Source organism: Notamacropus eugenii, chromosome 7 (genome assembly GCF_028372415.1).
Source record: "Notamacropus eugenii isolate mMacEug1 chromosome 7, mMacEug1.pri_v2, whole genome shotgun sequence".
Taxonomy (NCBI): domain Eukaryota; kingdom Metazoa; phylum Chordata; class Mammalia; order Diprotodontia; family Macropodidae; genus Notamacropus; species Notamacropus eugenii.
In genome coordinates, this window is record NC_092878.1 from 7,325,281 (window position 1) to 7,333,218 (window position 7,938).

Sequence of the window (7,938 nt, forward strand, 5' to 3'; positions counted from 1 at the left end):
GGATGATTAGGAGTTGGACAAAATGATCTAGGATGGAAAAGTATTTTGGATAGAGAGCATTGTGAACTAAAAAAGAAAATGAGGTAAGAATGCTTGGACATCTTCAGAGAATGGCATATAATCCATGTTATTTTGGAATGTGAAAGACAATAATGGGAGACAAATTTGCAAAGGCAGATTTGGTCCAAATAAAGAAGTCATGAATATTGGACAAAGGAATTCAGACCTCATTCATCCCTAATGGAGAGTCAAAGTTTTTAAGAGTATCTATATGTGTACATGGGAGCAGTGATAGGATCAAACTTATGCTACAGCAAGATTGATCTGACAGAAACATGTAGTATAGTTTCAATTAGAGAAGGAATCAAGTTAGGGAGAAGTATAGTTAGAAGACTATTGCAGTAGCTTAGGTAAAAGAAAATTAATTAGAATTTTGAATCATCTACCACAAAAAAATTGTGTCTTTAGGTATGTTGCTTAAGTTCTGTAGAATCCAATTTCTTCATACTCTGCACTATGGGGATTAGACTCAAGCTTGAAGACACCATCTAGTCTGAAATTGCTAATTTTATTCATGATATCTGAGAGAATAACTCTACTAGAATGTTGAGAATAGAAACAAAATTGAAAGAGGTGGAGGAGTAAATGTGTAATAAAGTAGATGCAACAAATACATATTTCTCTCTTGAAATATTAAATAATAAAGAGAAAGAGAAAGATTTAATGGAAACTCAAATATATACAGAATTTGAAGGATTTGTTCTGTTTTAGGATATGAGAGACCTAAATTTGCTTCTCCAATGGACCAGTGGGGGAGATAGAAAATGCTAAAAAAAAGAAAAAAAATGTTAGAGGAAGTAGGGATGCTACTGAGGATTCAAAGTGAAGAGGTAATTTTTAGAAATAAGAGGTCACGTTTCTTCTTGAGTGACATATGGGTATTATGTATGGGTTCTGAAAATACACCACAGGGTAATAAATGAAGCTTCAGTTCAAGCAGATATCAGAAATGTATCTAAAGTGGTCTCTGAAAAGCCTTCTCATAAAGACTTAGATTTTATTGCACTAAACAAGAAGAACTGCCACGAGATATTAGATACACACACACACATACACATACACACCCACACACAGGAAATTTCTCCTACTAAAGCCCAAGCATTGTATGCTTTCCATGCCCCGGAGGTTGATCTGGGTATTACTTTTGCCCTGTGAGTTAACAATCCAAATCATTTGAAGACATGGGGGTAAGTCAGTTAAATTCTGTTTACCTATATTTGGTTATAGTTCATCCTGTTTAAACATCTTTGGTTAATTTTGCCCTTATACACTGACATAATGGTAGCATAGAGCACTTACAGGGGCTCTGCTGTTGCTTTTGTCTCAATGCTGAAACTATCTACCACTATTTACCTCATCAGTACCCTTCACCTTGGTGCTGACCATCTCTCTGATAGCCATTCTGATAGAAAAAATTGAGGATAGCTGAAAACATAGAGACATTTCGAGGTGGAAATGATAACAGCCAGGGGAGATCTTGCTGACTGCTCTGTATGGTTCAGTTGTTGTAGGGGTAACTAGATAGCATAGTGGGTAGAGCACTGGGCCTGGAGTCAGGAAGACCTGAGTTTGAATCTGACCTCAGACTCTGGGCAAGTCATTTAGCCCTGTTTGCTTCAGTTTCCTCATCTGTAAAATGAGCTGGAGAAGGAAATGGTATACTGCTCGAGTATTTTTGCTAAGAAACTCCCAAATGAGGTCACAAAGAATTGGACTTAACTGAAACAAGTGAACAGCAGTAGGATGTGGACCCATTTATAAAGGGTAAGAGGGACCGGGTAGAGTAAGAGACTTGAGAATAGAAAAAAATGTATAAAATGACTGCTGTGAGCATGGGACAGAGAGACTATTAAAAAGAAATAAAATAAATATTGAGCATTGTTAAAATACCAACTGAGGTGAGATAATATGCATAGGTAACAGAAACCAATTGACCTGGTTTTGTGACTTTCACCAGCTATATTTGGCAGCCCAAGAGTAAAAAAGAGGAAATAAACAAAGAGTGGTGATATGGGATATGGATGAACAAGACTGGTACAGCTAAAGCCAAGACAGTGAAGGAGTCTGGGATGATATGTGAAAATAGTGAAATGGTTGATCATAGGATCCAGTCTAGACACTGAGCCAAGTGAACCTAGAACACAGGGAATGGGATGGGGTAAGAGACAGTCCTTTAATAAACAAGCATTGATTAAACACCTTCCTAAGTGCCAGGCATTGTGCTTATAGAGAAGAGTCTATGAATTTAGGAGTCAGGATGAAGCTAAAAAATATATTCTATTAGTTGAGTGGGAAAGGATAAGGCAGAAAAAGAGGACCTATGGCCTGAAAGAGGAATTTTTGAATTTTATCATAGAAGAATTTTGAATGCTGACAACGTCAAAAGTGTATGGTTTCTTGTGGAGGTTTAAGGAGAATGGAGAATAAAATCACTAGAGTTTTGGAGGGAAAGGAGCTATGAAGCTGAGATTTGAGAATTAAGAGTCTAGTTTATAGAAAGAAAAGACGAATGTGTAGTTAGAGGATGTGTTTAGATCCTGGTTTTGCTCCTTGCTAACTTTCTAAACTTAGGAGTAATAAAACTTGAAATGTATTTTGCGTTTTCATGTTTTCAGATGCTTTAAATGCATTTTCTCCTTTGACCTCGTACCCTCCGAGGTAGGTATTCACAGGTATTATAATCCTCATTTTGCAGATGAGAAAAGTGAGTTTTGGGAAGGTTAAAAGATTTAAGTGTTATTATATGGCTTGTAAAGATCATAGAGATTTCCAACTAAGTCTTCATTATTCCAAATCCAGCACAGAAACCACCATGCCACCCCTAATAGAGAGGCTGAGAGGGGTCAAATCAAACTGGGAGAGATTAAAATTAAGTTTTATAAGCTTAGAAATATGAGAGAAATTGGCAGTCTGCGAGGGGCTCTGTGTTGTGAGGAGATTTTCTTCTAAGATTGTGGATGTGGATAACAGGCAGGAAGGAGGCAAAGTATTGGGAGGTAGGCTTGAGAAGTCAAATTAGTAACAGATCATTGAATAACAGATTTAAGGTTAGAAGGGACTTTAGAAACCAGCTAGTCTAAATCCTTCATTTTACAGATGAAGCCCAGAGAAGTGAAATGGTTTTTCCAAGATCACACAGGTAGCAAGTAGCAGCATTAGGTTTCTCATTCAGGTGTCGGAAGGAAAGGTAGGTCTAGGAGGGCTGCTGATTAGGCTAAATAATTATTATTCTAGAAGAGTTTGTGGCACAACCCAGGGCCAAAGTGAAACTACCAGTTCATAAAATGACCACATCTTGGAAAACTTTTCTCCTCTGAAGATCTAGTTTAGAATAAATGGTGGGGGATGAGGGGATGAGAGAGAATAAAATCAGTTACTGAAGTCTCATATGAAGTTCTGTTTAGTAAGCAATCTATTTTCTGATCAGGTGAAATGTAATGTAAACCTGCGAGCTGTTGCTTCATTATTTTGTTTCCCATTAATGTTCACAACTGCTAAGAAAAGTAGTAAGTGAGTAACTAGGTATGTACCCCAAAGTCCCAAGAAACAAATCAAGCTTTCAATTTCTTTTCTATGGGCATTGCTAGCTCAGAAATCAATACTCAGGGAATACTTGCATTTAAAGGAATAAAGCCCCCACTGTCATTAAAAAAGCATTCAGATAAAGGCCAACCATTAACATGAAGCAGAAGGAATATTAGGTAACACTAAATTAAACGCTAATAATTTTAGGTAATGATTAAAAGAACAACACTTTTACTTCAATATGCCTTAAAAAGCATAAATTTTTATCTACATAATTACAGAGCATTTCTTTGCCTTCTTTCCTACCTCCCCCATACATCTTTGCTCATCATTTTACTCCTGTATTTTATGAACTAATGTATCCAAGTTATCACCAATATCCAGATCACATTACAATGCATTTTGAAATTTTGAAACTGCAAAATCTTTTTATTTCTTTGCTGATATTTTCTTCAAAATGTGAACTGTGAAATATTCTTCGTTGTTCTATTAAAAAATACCACTGTCCTCATAAGCTTCTTGATGACTGGAACTGTGCTACTATCCCCCATGTTTTGGTATCTTTGACAACTAGCACAGTGTACTACGCACGGTAGGAGTTTAATAAATATCCATCAAGTGGAGTTATGATTTTTCTGACAATTAAGAAAAATATATATTCCTATCACTTCTTGCTATGTTCTGAGCTTGTTTTATACCTACTAATCTGATAGAGAAATCTATTTTATTTTCTTCAAGGAATGTGAACAAGTCTTCAGAATCTTCAGTTCTCTGTTGGTTTTTTCTCTCTTTCTTTATCATGGTGAATATATTTAAATAGTGTATTATTGCTACAGGCAGATATAGAGATAAAACACATCCTAGTCCTTAGACATAGTCCTTTTCCTGCACTGATTATGTCAATTTAATTAGAAAGAAATGTATTAAAAGTGTCTACTGTGTGAATGACAGTAGGTTAGGTGCTGGTGATAAAAAGACAAACCTAATGGTCTCTGACATCAAGGAGTTAACATTCTGTTGTGGAGAGACCACATGGTTACAGATAAGGACATTTATGATGCCTTCAAAATGCGGAGACATTAATAATTGGGAGGATCAGGGAAGGCATCTAGGAGATGGCATCTGAATTGAACCTCGAAAGATGAGAATAATTCAGAGGTTGGTATGAGAGGGAGTGCATTCTAGGGAATGTTGAGGAAAGAGCTAGTAGTTAAGTTTGGCTGGAGAAGCAATCATGATACCAATGTGAAATTTGCCAGTTTAAGTTAGTTTGTGGAAAGTTTTGAGTGTCTGGTTGAAAGTGACTGGAAGAATGGTGGTATCTTTGACAGAAATAGGGAAGTTGGAGGGGTAAGGAGGAAATAATGATCTCTGTTTTGGCCATGTTGAGTTTGATTCTTCTTGGGACATCCAGGTGGAGATATCTAGCAGAGATGAATGTAGTGATTCCAAGATTATAATCCTGGGTGAAGGAGAGTATGACAGTGTCCTCAACAGAGATTGATAAGTTTGGAAGAAGGAGAGATTTATGGAAAAAATCAGTTCTTTTCTTCTTGACTTTATCTTAAGGATATTTGAGAGAAAGATTTCTCCACCAATTTCAGGTACTGACTAATTGTGCAACCCTGGGAAAGTCACAAGGTTTTTTGCCTTGATTTCCTCATCAGAAAACAGGGAATTGCAATAGCACTTACTATAAAGTATTGTTGTATGAATCAAATTAAAAAGCTTCATATGTAAAGTATTTTGCAGAATCTTAAAGTATTATATAACTTCTAGATGTTAATTTCTGTTTCCTGTAGGAATTCATTAGCATAGGGGAAACTATTAATAAATTAGAGGCAACTAGATTGTATAGTGTATAAACCACTGGATCTGGATTTTGGACGACCTGAGTTCAAATACCTTACATGTTTACTGGCTGTATGACTGTGGGCAATTTATTTAATTGCTTTCTGCCTCAGTTTCCTCAAATGTAGAATGGGGACAATAGAAACAATTACTTCCCAGGGTTATTTTAAGGATAAAATGAGATAATATTTGTAAAGTAACAGGTAAATTTTAAAGTGCTACCAAAATACTAGGCATTATCATTAATTCAAAAACTAGTTCTGCATTAGCTATACTGTTGAGGCATTCTTGTCTTTACTGTTAGCTTTAGCTACCACCAGTTTAAATTCATTTTGAGCACACCTCTCTCCTGTACTTGTGATCTTTGATAGAATGTAAGCTCCTTAAGATCAGCAACTTTCATTTTTTGCCCTTGTATCCTCATTGCCTAGTACAGTGCCTGATACACTGATTCTGACTGATTCTGAGTGCTTGGTTTTTCCTCCTGGGGTTCTATTACCACCCCATCCTTTGTCTATCTGTTACTATCTCCCATTGCAAGTTGACCTGGGTCCAGGTCAATTGAATGACCCACTTTCACAGCTCTTTTCCTAGGGAAACCAAGTCCTGAGCAAATAAATGGGTCCAGTTCTTTTTAACCCCTTGTGAATTCCATATATGGCTGTTGATTTAACAAGTGTGCAGAAAAAATGTTATTAAAAGAGTTCCATGAGGTGAACCTCCTTGCAGCCATCATGACATCCTGCCAAATGAGAACGCTAAAGACTCCCAAATGAGTTTCAATGTTGTGCTTTCAACCCTCAGACTCCCTTGTTTACTAAGCTGAGGATATGAACCATAAAACCCCATCACAGTCAATCAGGTAAGTGAAGGCAAGAAGAAAGCAGATAAGTTAAAGCCACTGAGGAGGCAAACAGGGGCTGGGTGACCTTGCGTCTGCCGAGTGTTCAGCTTGGTGATTTTTACCAGATGGAATCTCTGAGGGCTTGGGGACATTCGTCTGCCTTTGTTTATGCTTCTCTCCAGGTAGCTCCATGCTGACAGGAAATTAAAGGAGTCTATCAAATAGGGTTCTTGAGGATGACAGACCTCAGGGGGTCCAGAGACCATGTCGTGGTAAGCTAACAAAATAAGTGGAAATTATTTTGTGTAAGAAAGTTTATCTCCCTGTTTTGATGTCAGTTACTTAGACTTCTGGGAATGGGAAGAAGGAATGATTCACAGGTGCTGAATATTTCACTTCTACAACAGTTTCATTCCCTTTTCTCTATTCTCCCTGATACCACACTAATATAGATTTTCTTGACCATCAACCCTAAACCGTGGTATTAGCCTCTTGTTCTTTTTCCACCTTCACTTTCTCTTTTCATTCTTTACATTCTTGCCAGAATAATTTTTTTCCCTCTACCTAGGAGTACTCTGTGTTCAGAAATATCTACTGCTTCTGTATTGCTTCCTGACTAAAGTTCAAACTTCTCTCTCTGGTACTCAAAGTTTCTTATAACTTGGCATCAACTTACCTAAGCAGCCTTATTATGCATTACTCTTGGTCCCTTCCTTCTAAACTTGAGTTAAACTAGATAGTGTTTCTGTCTGTCTCAATCTCTCTCTGTCTCTGTCTCTCTCTGTCTCTCTGTCTCTATCTCTGTCTCTCTATCTCTGTCTCTCTGTCTCTCTGTCTCTCTGTCTCTCTCTCTCTCTGTCTCTCTCTCTGTCTCTCTGTCTCTCTGTCTCTCTGTCTCTCTGTCTCTCTCTCTCTCTCTCTCTCTCTCTCTCTCTCTCTCTCTCTCTCTCTCTCTCTCTTCCCCACCCTTCTCTCTCTCTCTCTCTCTCTCTCTCTCTCTCTCTCTCTCTCTGTCTCTCTCTCTCTCTGTCTGTCTCTCTCTCTGTCTCTCATGCACTAGACTCTTATTCTTCTGTGTTTACTGTCTACTAAAAATTATTCCTCCTTTCTACCTGTTGAATTCCTGCCCATCTTTTATAGCCCAACTCAAATCTCACTTGAAGCTTCACCGATTATTGTCCCCTACTCAGACCTCACAAAGAACTCTTTTGTACCTTACTAATGCACTTATAATGTAACTTTCTCTTCTATAGCATCTTGTCCTTGAAACTCTATAGCCCTGTCAGCTTTTAAGTTCCTTGAATACAGGAACCTTGTCTTCTTTTTATATTCTTTTAATATATTTTATATTCTATTTTATATTTTCTTTTTATAACAAAATGCCCTGTTTTCAGAAGCTACTTTAAAATGTTTAGCAATTTGGAGTTACCAGCACTTCACCATTTAATCCACTGGCTCTTTTTTTTTATTCAGGTTTCATATTCTTTGACTTCTTTAAAAATTTTGGCAGTCTTGGCTCTCCCATGCTCCATCTGAGTTATCTTTTCTTGTTTTCCTAATTCTCTACCCACTCTTATTCTGACTTTGACTTCTTCTAATCTTTCAGGGTTCTTCTCATCCATATTTTATCTAAATACCAACTACTCCTTCTGACTTTA

At 37.2% G+C, this 7,938-nt stretch overlaps 1 pseudogene; it reads right to left on the reverse strand.

The window, feature by feature from the left end:
* The window catches only part of LOC140513971 (protein SDA1 homolog), a 45,641-nt pseudogene extending 39,095 nt beyond the window's left edge, over positions 1-6,546 (reverse strand).
* Between the last annotated feature and the right edge of the window lie 1,392 nt (positions 6,547-7,938).